Source organism: Pecten maximus, chromosome 4, assembly GCF_902652985.1.
Source record: "Pecten maximus chromosome 4, xPecMax1.1, whole genome shotgun sequence".
Lineage (NCBI taxonomy): Eukaryota > Metazoa > Mollusca > Bivalvia > Pectinida > Pectinidae > Pecten > Pecten maximus.
Genome location: NC_047018.1, coordinates 29,487,685 through 29,502,951, shown reverse-complemented (window position 1 = coordinate 29,502,951; position 15,267 = coordinate 29,487,685).

Here is a 15,267-nt window from a genome sequence, read left to right as displayed (position 1 = left end):
TCTCTCCCGGTCCATTATTGACATAACATCTTTCCTGGTCCATCATTGACATGACATCTCTCCCGGTCCATCATTGACATAACATCTCTCCCGGTCCATCATTGACATGACATCTCTCCCGGTCCATTATTGACATGACATCTCTCCCGGTCCATTATTGACATGACATCTCTCCCGGTCCATCATTGACATGACATCTCTCCCGGTCCATTATTGACATGACATCTCTCCCGGTCCATTACACTGTAATGTCATATCACAGGTACATTGACATGACATCTCTCCCGGTCCATCATTGACATGACATCTCTCCCGGTCCATTATTGACATGACATCTCTCCCGGTCCATTATTGACATGACATCTCTCCCGGTCCATCATTGACATAACATCTCTCCCGGTCCATCATTGACATAACATCTCTCCCGGTCCATCATTGACATGACATCTCTCCCGGTCCATTATTGACATAACATCTCTCCCGGTCCATCATTGACATAACATCTCTCCCGGTCCATCATTGATATGACATCTCTCCCGGTCCATCATTGACATGACATCTCTCCCGGTCCATCATTGACATAACATCTCTCTCGGTCCATCATTGACATAACATCTCTCCCGGTCCATCATTGACATAACATCTCTCCCGGTACATCATTGACATGACATCTCTCCCGGTCCATTATTGACATAACATCTCTCCCGGTCCATCATTGACATGACATCTCTCCCGTTCCATCATTGACATGACATCTCTCCCGGTCCATTATTGACATGACATCTCTCCCGGTCCATCATTGACATGACATCTCTCCCGGTCCATCATTGACATAACATCTCTCTCGGTCCATCATTGACATAACATCTCTCCCGGTCCATCATTGACATGACATCTCTCCCGGTCCATCATTGACATGACATATCTCCCGGTCCATCATTGACATAACATCTCTCCCGTCCATCATTGACATGACATCTTTCCCGGTCCATCATTGACATGACATCTCTCCCGGTCCATCATTGAAATAACATCTCTCTCGGTCCATCATTGACATAACATCTCTCCCGGTACATCATTGACATGACATCTCTCCCGGTCCATTATTGACATAACATCTCTCCCGGTCCATCATTGACATGACATCTCTCCCGTTCAATCATTGACATGACACCTCTCCCGGTCCATTATTGACATAACATCTTTCCTGGTCCATCATTGACATAACATCTCTCCCGGTCCATCATTGACATGACATCTCTCTCGGTCCATTATTGACATAGCATCTCTCCCGGTCCATCATTGACATAACATCTCTCCCGGTCCATCATTGACATGACATCTCTCCCGGTCCATTATTGACATGACATCTCTCCCGGTCCATTACACTGTAATGTCATATCACAGGTACATTGAAATGACATCTCTCCCGGTCCATCATTGACATGACATCTCTCCCGGTCCATTATTGACATGACATCTCTCCCGGTCCATTATTGACATGACATATCTCCCGGTCCATCATTGACATAACATCTCTCCCGGTCCATTATTGACATGACATCTCTCCCGGTCCATTATTGACATGACATCTCTCCCGGTCCATTATTGACATGACATCTCTCCCGGTCCATCATTGACATGACATCTCTCCCGGTCCATTATTTACATGACATCTCTCCCGGTCCATTACACTGTAATGTCATATCACAGGTACATTGAAATGACATCTCTCCCGGTCCATCATTGACATGACATCTCTCCCGGTCCATAATTGACATGACATCTCTCCCGGTCCATTATTGACATGATATCTCTCCCAGTCCATCATTGACATAACATATCTCCCGGTCCATCATTGACATAACATCTCTCCCGGTCCATCATTGACATGACATCTCTCCCGGTCCATTATTGACATAGCATCTCTCCCGGTCCATCATTGACATAACATCTCTCCCGGTCCATCATTGACATAACATCTCTCTCGGTCCATCATTGACATAACATCTCTCCCGGTCCATCATTGACATGACATCTCTCCCGGTCCATCATTGACATGACATCTCTCCCGGTCCATCATTGACATAACATCTCTCCCGGTCCATCATTGACATGACATCTCTCCCGGTCCATCATTGACATGACATCTCTCCCGGTCCATCATTGACATAACATCTCTCTCGGTCCATCATTGACATAACATCTCTCCCGGTCCATTATTGACATAACATCTCTCCCGGTCCATCATTGACATGACATCTCTCCCGGTCCATCATTGACATGACATCTCTCCCGGTCCATCATTGACATAACATCTCTCTCGGTCCATCATTGACATAACATCTCTCCCGGTCCATTATTGACATAACATCTCTCCCGGTACATCATTGACATGACATTTCTCCCGGTCCATTATTGACATGACATCTCTCCCGGTCCATCATTGACATGACATCTCTCCCGTTCCATCATTGACATGACATCTTTCCCGGTCCATTATTGACATAACATCTCTCCCGGTCCATCATTGACATAACATCTCTCCCGGTCCATCATTGACATGACATCTCTCCCGGTCCATTATTGACATAGCATCTCTCCCGGTCCATCATTGACATAACATCTCTCCCGGTCCATCATTGACATGACATCTCTCCCGGTCCATCATTAACATAACATCTCTCCCGGTCCATTATTGACATGACATCTCTCCCGGTTCATCATTGACATGACATCTCTCCCGGTCCATCATTGACATAACATCTCTCTCGGTCCATCATTGACATAACATCTCTCCCGGTCCATCATTGACATGACATCTCTCCCGGTCCATCATTGACATGACATCTCTCCCGGTCCATCATTGACATAACATCTCTCCCGGTCCATCATTGACATGACATCTCTCCCGGGCCATCATTGACATGACATCTCTCCCGGTCCATCATTGACATAACATCTCTCTCGGTCCATCATTGACATAACATCTCTCCCGGTCCATTATTGACATAACATCTCTCCCGGTACATCATTGACATGACATTTCTCCCGGTCCATTATTGACATAACATCTCTCCCGGTCCATCATTGACATGACATCTCTCCCGTTCCATCATTGACATGACATCTTTCCCGGTCCATTATTGACATAACATCTTTCCTGGTCCATCATTGACATAACATCTCTCCCGGTCCATCATTGACATAACATCTCTCCCGGTCCATCATTGACATAACATCTCTCCCGGTCCATCATTGACATAACATCTCTCCCGGTCCATCATTGACATGACATCTCTCCCGGTCCATTATTGACATAACATCTTTCCTAGTCCATCATTGACATGACATCTCTCCCGGTCCTCCATCATTGACATGACATCTCTCCCGGTCCATCATTAACATAACATCTCTCCCGGTCCATTATTGACATGACATCTCTCCCGGTCCATCATTGACATGACATCTCTCCCGGTCCATCATTGACATAACATCTCTCTCGGTCCATCATTGACATAACATCTCTCCCGGTCCATCATTGACATGACATCTCTCCCGGTCCATCATTGACATGACATCTCTCCCGGTCCATCATTGACATGACATCTCTCCCGGTCCATCATTGACATGACATCTCTCCCGGTCCATCATTGACATGACATCTCTCCCGGTCCATCATTGACATAACATCTCTCTCGGTCCATCATTGACATAACATCTCTCCCGGTCCATTATTGACATAACATCTCTCCCGGTACATCATTGACATGACATTTCTCCCGGTCCATTATTGACATGACATCTCTCCCGGTCCATCATTGACATGACATCTCTCCCGTTCCATCATTGACATGACATCTTTCCCGGTCCATTATTGACATAAAATCTTTCCTGGTCCATCATTGACATAACATCTCTCCCGGTCCATCATTAACATAACATCTCTCCCGGTCCATCATTGACATAACATCTCTCCCGGTCCATCATTGACATAACATCTCTCCCGGTCCATCATTGACATGACATCTCTCCCGGTCCATTATTGACATAACATCTTTCCTAGTCCATCATTGACATGACATCTCTCCCGGTCCATCATTGACATAACATCTCTCCCGGTCCATCATTGACATAACATCTCTCCCGGTCCATCATTGACATGACATCTCTCTCGGTCCATTATTGACATAGCATCTCTCCCGGTCCATCATTGACATAACATCTCTCCCGGTCCATCATTGACATGACATCTCTCCCGGTCCATTATTGACATAACATCTCTCCCGGTCCATTATTGACATAACATCTCTCCCGGTCCATCATTGACATGACATCTCTCCCGGTCCATCATTGACATGACATCTCTCTCGGTCCATTATTGACATAACATCTCTCCCGGTCCATCATTGACATGACATCTCTCCCGGTCCATCATTGACATGACATCTCTCCCGGTCCATCATTGACATGACATCTCTCCCGGTCCATCATTGACATGACATCTCTCCCGGTCCATTATTGACATAACATCTCTCCCGGTCCATTATTGACATAACATATCTCCATGTCCATTATTGACATGACATCTCTCCCGGTCCATCATTGACATAACATCTCTCCCGGTCCATCATTGACATAACATATATCCATGTCCATTATTGACATGACATCTCTCCCGGTCCATTACACTGTAATGTCATATCACAGGTACATTAACATAACATCTCTCCCGGTCCATTATTGACATGACATCTCTCCCGGTCCATTATAATGAAATGTCACAGTTATATACGTCACAGCCAGTGTCGCCAGGGGAATAAAAAGAGCGTGTGGTTCTTAGTGCTACCACGAGGTGTGTGTAGCTGTTGGTCTCCTCGGTGATGTTTGTTTCCAATAAAATCTTTGATTCTGTTTTAGGTGAGGGATAGCCCCAATGGTCTTACAGTTATATATCAATGGTAGGTTTATCTACTGTGGCGGCGACAGACAGTATTATACGACTGTACTTGCCGATACGATATCCAGGGTGTCAACTTCATCAGAAATTAACCTGCAAGTTTTATTTGTCAGTTTGTAAGTGCCATTGATCATTGTACCGAAAAGCAGAAACTAAATATACTGCATCAATGGATGACAGTGTTTAAATACTACGCCAGATTATTGCTAGCTCAAGAATTAAACTAATTTTGACAACTGTATAAACAAGGATATATCTTGCCACTGGGGTTATGTTGCATGTCCCTAACAATAATGTTATACAATATCGATGATATATGGGCATCCGATCAAATAAAGATATCATATTTAATTTTCCCGACGGTAAATGAACGTTAGAACACACAGACCAGTGTTACACAGCTGGAGGTTAGTCCCATCTGGTACGGAACTCCAAGGAAGGGAGGGGGAGCGGGAATCGATAAAGTTTCCACAGAGAACACAATCTTTCATCTTTCACGAAGTGTCCCAAAAACAACATGTTATCGTTTACTGACGGGAAACTTTGGCAGGTCCCTCGCTAGCTGGTCGGCATCACAAAATCAATTTATCCGTCAAATGTTCACGTTTTCTTTTCTTTTCAAAAAAGCAGATGACTTAGAAATCAATATTTCATGGTGATAAGAATTAATTGAATGATATGAGTTTGTATTTCAGGTCTGTTAGAGTTTAATATGGCACGAACCGTATACCAGCTATGGCTGCCGTGTTTATAAATCTACCAGGTATCGTAAATGGATGACGAGAAGTATCTCGCCTGTCGAGCTCTTCTGTATATCGTATACAGGGAAAAAATGGAAATAAAACTCAATTATCAGTTATTGTAAAATAGCCGGTCAACGTCTTGAATACGGTTGGTAGCCATTTACAAAGCCGTGTTGTATATATTACCTATAAATTAAACCTCATTTAGATATTGTAATATCGTGTCAGCAATGATCAGTATGCATTTAAATATACGATTATATGTATAATATAGTAACATACATGACGAAGGAAGACAACTTTATGGGTACTGACCGGGACCCGCACTCACGATATACAGCCCCCAATCGCCTAGTTAGAAATACCCGCAGCTTAAACCCTGCGCCACATCTGCGTTCTTAAAAAGGAACGTTTCGATGGCGCAGTGATGGTCAGCCCGATACCCTGACATGATCATAGTGTCGTCTATAAGATATTAATACCTTGATAATCATACATTATATACAAACATGCGCGTACAATCACTGTATGATAAGACTTTTTTGTGAATTTTCTATTAAAGGTAGTTTTTGACGTTTTACATCATCATTGTCTTTTCTAAGTAATTCGAGGTCATGTGTATGGAAGATGGACCATGCGTTTTTAAATTTGTGTCTGATCCTATCTGTATAATTGCGAATACAATATGTTAAAGTCAAAACCAGTTACAACTTCCAATAGATTGAATCATACAGCAATTCCTTAACATATTTCAGTCCTTATCATTGTCGCGTGTGCACGAGTTTGTGGTGTTTTAATGTATAGCTTTCAATAGCACTTGGAATTCAGTAAATAGGATTACTCCTACAGGGTTGTAGCTACCATAATGGCAATATCTCTTACACAAGCACGCGCCATTTAAAGTAATGCCATGGCGACCATTTCGAGGCGATATCAGTTAACACATTACGTCATGAATACGGTTGATGACCTAGCTTGGTTTGGCGGTACAATATGGGAATCTATGATAATTTTTACTCCTCATGATCACCATCTAAATGGCATGGCGAATATCTAGGTCAGAATTAAGGTTCGGAGCCTACTAGGGACGATATAGTTCTTTATTAGCTGAATGGAGTATTTGAATAATTATTCAAAATTAAAACACCACGTGTTGTGTTTAGAAATAACAACACGCAGATAAATAAAAACCTTACTTAGGCAAATATTGTTTTTATGAAAATTAAATGAAAATTAGAAATGATTGGGACCTAAGAACAACTTCTGGTTGAGTTGTTGCGATAAATGTGCAAGTCGTCCTCCGCTTACATGTTGAGGAAGCAAAGGAAAGCAAAGAGCTGACACCATCTTAGAGACAGACTGCATGCATCGTGAGCGCGTTTGTTCCCCCTGGTATAAAATCGAGTGTAGAAGACAACTTGTTTAATCATACGAGTGCCAGCCACAGACGGGTATGTCAACAGGCCAGATAAAATTTATGGTGATCATATTTCCCAGACAGTTTCCATCTCTGACAGCTGTATGGGAGTAGCTAATATTAGAAAAAAAACATTGGAGTAAACTTAGGTGATACATACCTTCTAACGACCAGGGAATATAACACCGGCCCTGAGGTGACACATACCTTCTAACGACCAGGGAATATAACCCGGCCCTGAGGTGACACATACCTTCTAACGACCCAGGGAATATAACCCCGACCCTGAGGTGACACATACCTTCTAACGACCCAGGGAATATAACCCCGGCCCTGAGGTGACACATACACCTTCTAACGACCAGGGAATATAACCCCGGCCCTGAGGTCACACATACACCTTCTAACGACCCAGGGAATATAACCCCGGCCCTGAGGTCACACATACACCTTCTAACGACCCAGGGAATACAACCCCGGCCCTGAGGTCACACATACACCTTCTAACGACCAGGGAATATAACCCCGGCCCTGAGGTCACACATACGTTCTAACGACCAGGGAATATAACCCCGGCCCTGAGGTCACACATACACCTTCTAACGACCAGGGAATATAACCCCGGCCCTGAGGTCACACATACCTTCTAACAATCAGGGAATATAACCCCGGCCCTGAGGTCACACATACACCTTCTAACGACCCAGGGAATATAACCCCGACCCTGAGGTCACACATACACCTTCTAACGACCAGGGAATATAACCCCGGCCCTGAGGTCACACATACACCTTCTAACGACCAGGGAATATAACCCCGGCCCTGAGGTCACACATACGTTCTAACGACCAGGGAATATAACCCCGGCCCTGAGGTCACACATACACCTTCTAACGACCCAGGGAATATAACCCCGGCCCTGAGGTCAAACATACGGTCTAACGACCAGGGAATATAACCCCGGCCCTGAGGTCACACATACACCTTCTAACGACCCAGGGAATATAACCCCGGCCCTGAGGTCACACATACACCTTCTAACGACCCAGGGAATATAACCCCGGCCCTGAGGTCACACATACACCTTCTAACGACCCAGGGAATATAACCCCGGCCCTGAGGTGACACATACCTTCTAACGACCCAGGGAATATAGCCCCGGCCCTGAGGTGAAACCACAAGCCACTTACATGCACCTGTGTGTACGATAAATAAAGTCACAGCCTTTTTTAATCCCAAACTATGTTCTGGCATTATCTATTACGTCTGGTTTAGTTCCAGGACCTTTCATTACCAGGTTTCATTAATTAAGAAAAATTCGTAACTTAAGAGTGGCCCTAAGCTGTCGTAAGTTACGACGTCATTTTATGCGTAACTTAAGATACGAAGTTTAGTAGGACGGAGATTTAACGTAACTTAAGGTTACGATACAAATCGTAACTTAAGATGCTTAGTAAAACTCAGCCCTGGTTCCTTGTTAATAAACTAGACCAGCGAGACTCGACAAAGAAAGACTAGCAATGATGACCCCCGTACTCGTTATAAAAACACCATCACTATGACGCTAACTCGTGCGGTAATGAGCAAACACGGGTACTCCCTTGACACCGAACCCAACGCATATGGCCATAGATATTCTATAAAACACTGGCCATGGCCGCCGATTGATTGGCAGACGGTTTGATATACAACTACAACGCAGTATTAGCCGGTTGTGCAGACGACTCCCACCGGAGGGATCCGGAAGTTAGAGAGAGGAGATTTATAGTTGGAGCGCCTCGTATGGTAATCTAGATATATCCATAACATTTTATAGACGATATACAAGTTACAGCATCGATTCTGTGCAGTTAATATATTATTTCTCGATTAGGAGAGGCTTATAAGAAACCAAAAACAATTCAATTAATTAAAGACATATACATAAATTATATGCATGCAGTTCATAAGTCATATGTCTTTGTACATCGTTAATAATGACAAAGGAGACGGAAGTCATATGTCTTTGTACATCGTTAATAATGACAAAGGAAACGGAAGTCATATGTCTTTGTACATCGTTAATAATGACAAAGGAAACGGAAGTCATATGTCTTTGTACATCGTTAATAATGACAAAGGAAACGGAAGTCATATGTCTCTGTACATCGTTAATAATGTCAAAGGAAACGGAAGTCATATGTCTCTGTACATCGTTAATAATGTCAAAGGAAACGGAAGTCATATGTCTCTGTACATCGTTAATAATGACAAAGGAAACGGAAGTCATATGTCTCTGTACATCGTTAATAATGTCAAAGGAAACGGAAGTCATATGTCTTTGTACATCATTAATAATGACAAAGGAAACGGAAGTCATATGTCGTTGTACATCGTTAATAATGACAAAGGAAACTTATCGTTCTTCAAAAAATGGTAAAAGGAACGTGATTGTTTTTTCTTATAAACTCAAATAGAAATGTTTCTGATATGTTTTCGTCATGAAAATGCACCTTTAAGATGTGTGACAAGCAGTAAAATATGTAGTATATGTACATCATTAGGATGTCTTACCTCCCCGACTGTATACTTACTGGCTTCAGTAAAGTTAGTGAGGATTGGTCACCTAACTAGAGATATGGCTTTCCAAATAATTGCCGATTGGACATCATGTTATAATATTGGGGGGGAAATAAAGAAACCGAATCTCTAGATTGCGTGTCGAAGGGGAGTTAACTCTTACAATTTTTTCGTGTCTGCAGATAACATATCAAGATCATTCTTAATTATTAAACAGAAAAAAAATAAAAAGAAAAGAAAGTAAAAAAAAGAAAAGAAAGAAAAAAAAGAAAAGGCTCTAGCTGGAATTAAAGTTCACGTGAGCCGACTAAACCAAACATCTTACAGAATCAGCTTTTGTACGTACCACAGTTTATAATACCTCGCGTGTTTTTCTCGGTGGTAAAGATCAAAATAATTCCCACAGAGACCTGAGAATTTAGGATAAGATAAGTTTTATTCTGATTCAGGACTACATAAAGTCCTCTATACCAGACCCACAATAGATACATAATACATCAATATATTAGATACTTTATCCGGTTACATGTATATTGTTCTCTATGTTCTGATTGAAGCTTTACAATTAAAATAAAGTTCTTGATTTTTCCAGTGGATGTCCAACTTTTTTAATTAATATTTACTGCTGACACCTACATGTTCTGGCAGTTCATTCCAAATTGTTACTGTTCTGATCGAAAAATAGTTTTTCTTTAGTATGGTAGTTGCTCATTTAGGGAATATGCTTTTTGTGTGTCCTTTACAGCTGTGGCGATCGGATGTATCTTTCCAGAGTGCTAAGGTAGTAAAATATTCTTTATCATAAATCTGACTTGTTATTTTGTATAGGTCAATCATACCTCCTCTGATTCCCCTAAAGACTAGCCTTGGTAGCTTTAGTTTCTCCAGCCTCTCACTGTAGGTTATGTTCTTCATTCCTGGTAGACACTTTGTCGCTCTCATTTGGTCACCTCTATTTTTATCAAATTGTTTTTGTAGGTGTGGTGCCCAAATATGTTTCTTCTCCTGCCTACCCTCATATGTGTTCACTTTACTGGGTACATTTTGAGTAGCCAGATGTCGCCCCACTCACACATAACATTAAGATGTTTCTGGAGCTCTAAACTGTCTTGTTCGTTTTTTATTACTCGAAATATTTTTGTATCGTCTGCAAATAAGTACACATCGGAGTCAACCGCTCCAGGGAGGTCATTTACGTAAATTACAAATATCAGAGGTCCTAGTACTGAGCCTTGTGGGATTCCTGATGTAACGTTGATCCAATCGGAACCATTAACAGATACTTTTTGTTGTCGGCCTATCAAGAATGATGATATCTTGATATCCAAGACACCATTAGGCTTGAAAGTTATATGAATATAATTTATTGATGAGTCTGTTGTGTGGAACCGTATCAAAGGCTTTTTGGTAGTCCATGTAAATACAATCTATGAGTTGTCATTTATCCAAAGCTTCTGTCCATTTATCCCATACCTCTAATAGCTGTGGACATGTTGATCTCTCTCATATAAAACCGTACAGCTTGTCCTAGAAGAATTTGTTATTCCTCATGAATTTAGTTATATGTTGCCTTACTATGGACTCCGTAACTTTACATACCACAGACGTCAGGCTAACTGGCCTATAGCTGCCTGCTTCACTGGTATCTCCCTTCTTAAAGATAGCAGAGACTCGAGTTTTCCTCCAATCGTCTGGTAGTGTTCCTGTTGAAAGTGATTGGTGGAATATATTGGTTAATGGGTGTGACATTGATGTGATGCAGCAGTGTTTTTGAGAAAAATTTGGCGCAGTTCGTCCAATCCAGGTGACTTTTCTGGTTTCAGGGTAGTAACTAATTTAAACACAATCTCGACGTTGACTTTAAGCATTGGCATTTCCTCGGTTACTGGTATCTCCTGTTGTTTTTGTTCTTTTGTTTTTTGTTTGTCCTGTCTCTTCCTTCACAAACACGCTAGTGAACAAGTTTGAGAGTGTATTAGCTTTTCCTATATCTGACGAGACTTTTGGTGAGTTTTTATCTTTTGGATTTGAATACAGGTCTCCGATGTCTGACTTTGATGTTGATTTAGATTTTATATAATTCCAAACGGCTTTAGGGTCTGTTTTGGCTTTAACTGCGATGCTGTGTTCATACTCTTTTTCTTGTTTTACGAGATAATGAATGAATGAATGAATAATCTTTATTTCCTCCAATTACATGAAGATTAATTTTTCATACAAACATTATACAACACAAAAATATATACAATTGATATATGCATCACGTGACTAATACAAAAACATGTCCATATATAAGTAGTTAAATCATATGATATACAATTATATGACTTCCTTCATAGTTATTTTGTTTCAAGTTAATTGAAGGTATATTTACAAGTTTGGACATTTTCCCTCATTTTCATCCTCATCGGCTCTATCATTTTTGCAATATTTAACATAATATTGCGCCAATCTTCACAATTTATACTTTGTGTTACATCATTTAATCCGCCAAATAAAAAAATCCAGTATTTCGTTATCATTTTGATTAAAAAGTTGAACTGATTCGGTGACAGGTAGAATGTCAACTATCATGTAAAAAATTGCGTTTCTTTCTTCAAGTAGTTTCCAACAATTCATCATTAAATGTTTTATAATATCAGCAGAAGCCAGTCCACATAGACGACAAACGCCTGGTGTAATAGCCATACATCCAAGTTTAAGAAGATATGTTAATTGTTTTCTTAGATCGGTATGATTTGACAGCAGTGCAATAAGACGATGTTCTTTTAACTCTGTATGAATTAAACAAAATCGTTCAAGGTCTAATCTAGTTTTAACTTTGTTTTTCCACGTCTCTTCCTCATGCTTGAAGATAGCATTATTAACAATATTTTTCCATGGAAGTTTTGATGGAAAGTATCCATCTTTGATAAATTGTTCCATAAAAAAATTAAGCTGATATTTGATAACAATATTCATCAGATTAAAAGTAATTGAATTTGAACAATCTGTATGTCCATTAATAATACATCCAAGAAGGTAATTAAAAATTTTCTTGTGGGTATAGTCATATTTGGCATTACATAATCTTTCAAAAAATAACATTTTGTTTTTATCTATTTTCCCCTGGACTGACCAGAGTCCAAGTGAAGAAACTGTAGCGTCTACTGGGGAAGCTGAATGAAACTCTAGAATAAACCTCACGAAATATCTTTGTGTTATTTCTAGTGTTTCGCTTAGTTTTGGGGATAAATTATTCCATGTTTCACATGAGTACAATGCAGCAGGTAATATAACTCGTTCCCAAATACATTTGGCTGAGGTTGGTAACATTCCTGAAGGCTTCATGCCAACATCATATAAAGAATGTAATTTTTTTCTTGATTTTTTTGGATGCCAAATTAACAGTGTTACTTCCGTCATGCTTCGCTGACAATAATGTACCAGCATATATCGTTGAATCTTTTTCAAAAACTATACTATTACAAAAATTCAATGTCAATTTAGCACATGGTGTTTTTGTATTGGTACATCTAAAAACAATAAGTGAACTTTTGTTTCCATTATAAGTCAATCGCCATTTGTTAGCATAATTTTCTACGTATTGCAGAAGACACTGCATGTTACGTACAGATGATGAAAGTCAGGTAGTGTCATCTGCTAACAGTACAGAGGAAATATGTGTGTCTCCAATAATAAGACCACTTTTACTTTTTTCTAGGCAATACATCAATTGGTCTATATATACAGAAAACATCCATGATGACATTACTCTCCCTTGACCGACCCCTTGTCTTATATGGACCCTTTCACTTAGAGAAGAAGTATACCTCACTTCACATGAAGCTCCATTGTATGTATTATGTACTAAATTCCACAATTTACCTTTTATATTTAAATCATAATACAACTTATAGAAAAGACCATTCTGTCAGATTCTATCAAATGCTTTCTCGTTGTCTAAGAAACAACAATACACATTAGAATTTCTGCCATTGTAGTAATTAATTAACTCTTTAACTACATAAATTGCTGGAATAGAACCATGTTCTTTACGAAAACCAAATTGACATGGATAGGGAAATGTTATTTTCTGTTCAAGAATTCTATCTTCTATTCGAACAAGTAATATTTTTTCAAAAAGTTTGCTTATTGCTGATGTTAATGTTATAGCTCTGTAATTAGCAGGGTCTGATTTGTCTTTGTTTTCCCCTTATATAACGGTATAATCGTGCCTTGTTTGAATGAAATTGGAACATAGTCACATTCAAAAATAGCATTGAAGAGATCCTCTAGGCATTGTAACATACCATTTCCAGCAAAGATCATGTGCTCATTTGTTATAAGATCAGTGACAGATGCCTTTTTCTTTTTAGCTACTTTTAATATGTTTTTAATCTCAGTCATTTTAACGTTAAAGCGATCCGTAGATACTTTATCATTTCTTTTTTCTTTTTCGGTCAGATTTGCTATTTCTTCATTGACAGAACTATAAAAATATTGGTCAAAATTTGGACGCATTGTTTCAGAGTAAAGATCTGAGAAGTATACACCCCATAAATTGCAAATGTCACCTGCTGATGTAGCATTTTGTCCATTGTATATCAATTTACTATTAACAGAATTAGATTTTCTGTGTTTTTTCACTGTTCTATAAAAAAGACCTATTTCCATATCAGCAGCTTCCCGAATCTCTTCAAATTTTTTATCTTGCCACATTTTTTGAGCTGCTCGTTTTCGCTTTCTGAATTCTCTCTTTTTATCTTTATAGACTGTATATGAATGATTATCATGACCCCTCGGTCTGCCCTCATTCTTCCATATTTTTCTAGCTGTCCTTTGTTCATAATGAAAGTTGTTTAACTTGTTTGATTTCCAATAGGGTTTCAAAAAAAAACTATATCTTCCACTAGATATATACATTTCAGAAGCTAAATGCATACCTTGAACCAACAGATTACAATAATTTTCTATAGTTTCAGGATTGGGAAATATTTTTGGCATGTAATTACAATATCTATCTAATTTTACGAGATGTGTTTTATTATTATATTAATTTCTTACTTCCATGTCTAATTTGTTATAGTCTACATGTATTTGACCTTCCCTAGTTTCTATTAGCACACTTTTCATTACAATGTTTTAAAGATACGTGCACAAATTTGGCTTTCTATCACGTCAAATGCTAGTTTTCTATAAAATACACATTTCATATGAGGTTTTTAAAACGAGTCTACCTTGACGAGCAATAATTAAAAGTTCGAGATGTTTTTCATAAAATCTCATATAAAATGGAAACAAGTTAAAGATACTTTTATCACATAACTCAGAATACTTATTTTTGACAATGTTGCGACATATACAATTAATTCATGACACTGCCCATATTATGACGTTACAATAGATTTATGACTGGCACAGCCAATGGAAAATGCCCGGGTATATTACACTCGTGATACATGTGCAAATATTACATGGACATATTCACTGGATAACAGGCCGATTATATGATAAAAGCATTTCTCTACAAACTATTAACAAACATGTATCCGGTCTCAATCGGCTTTGTGATGCTTAAAGGGGAATAACTCGTGTGTGTTTCGAGT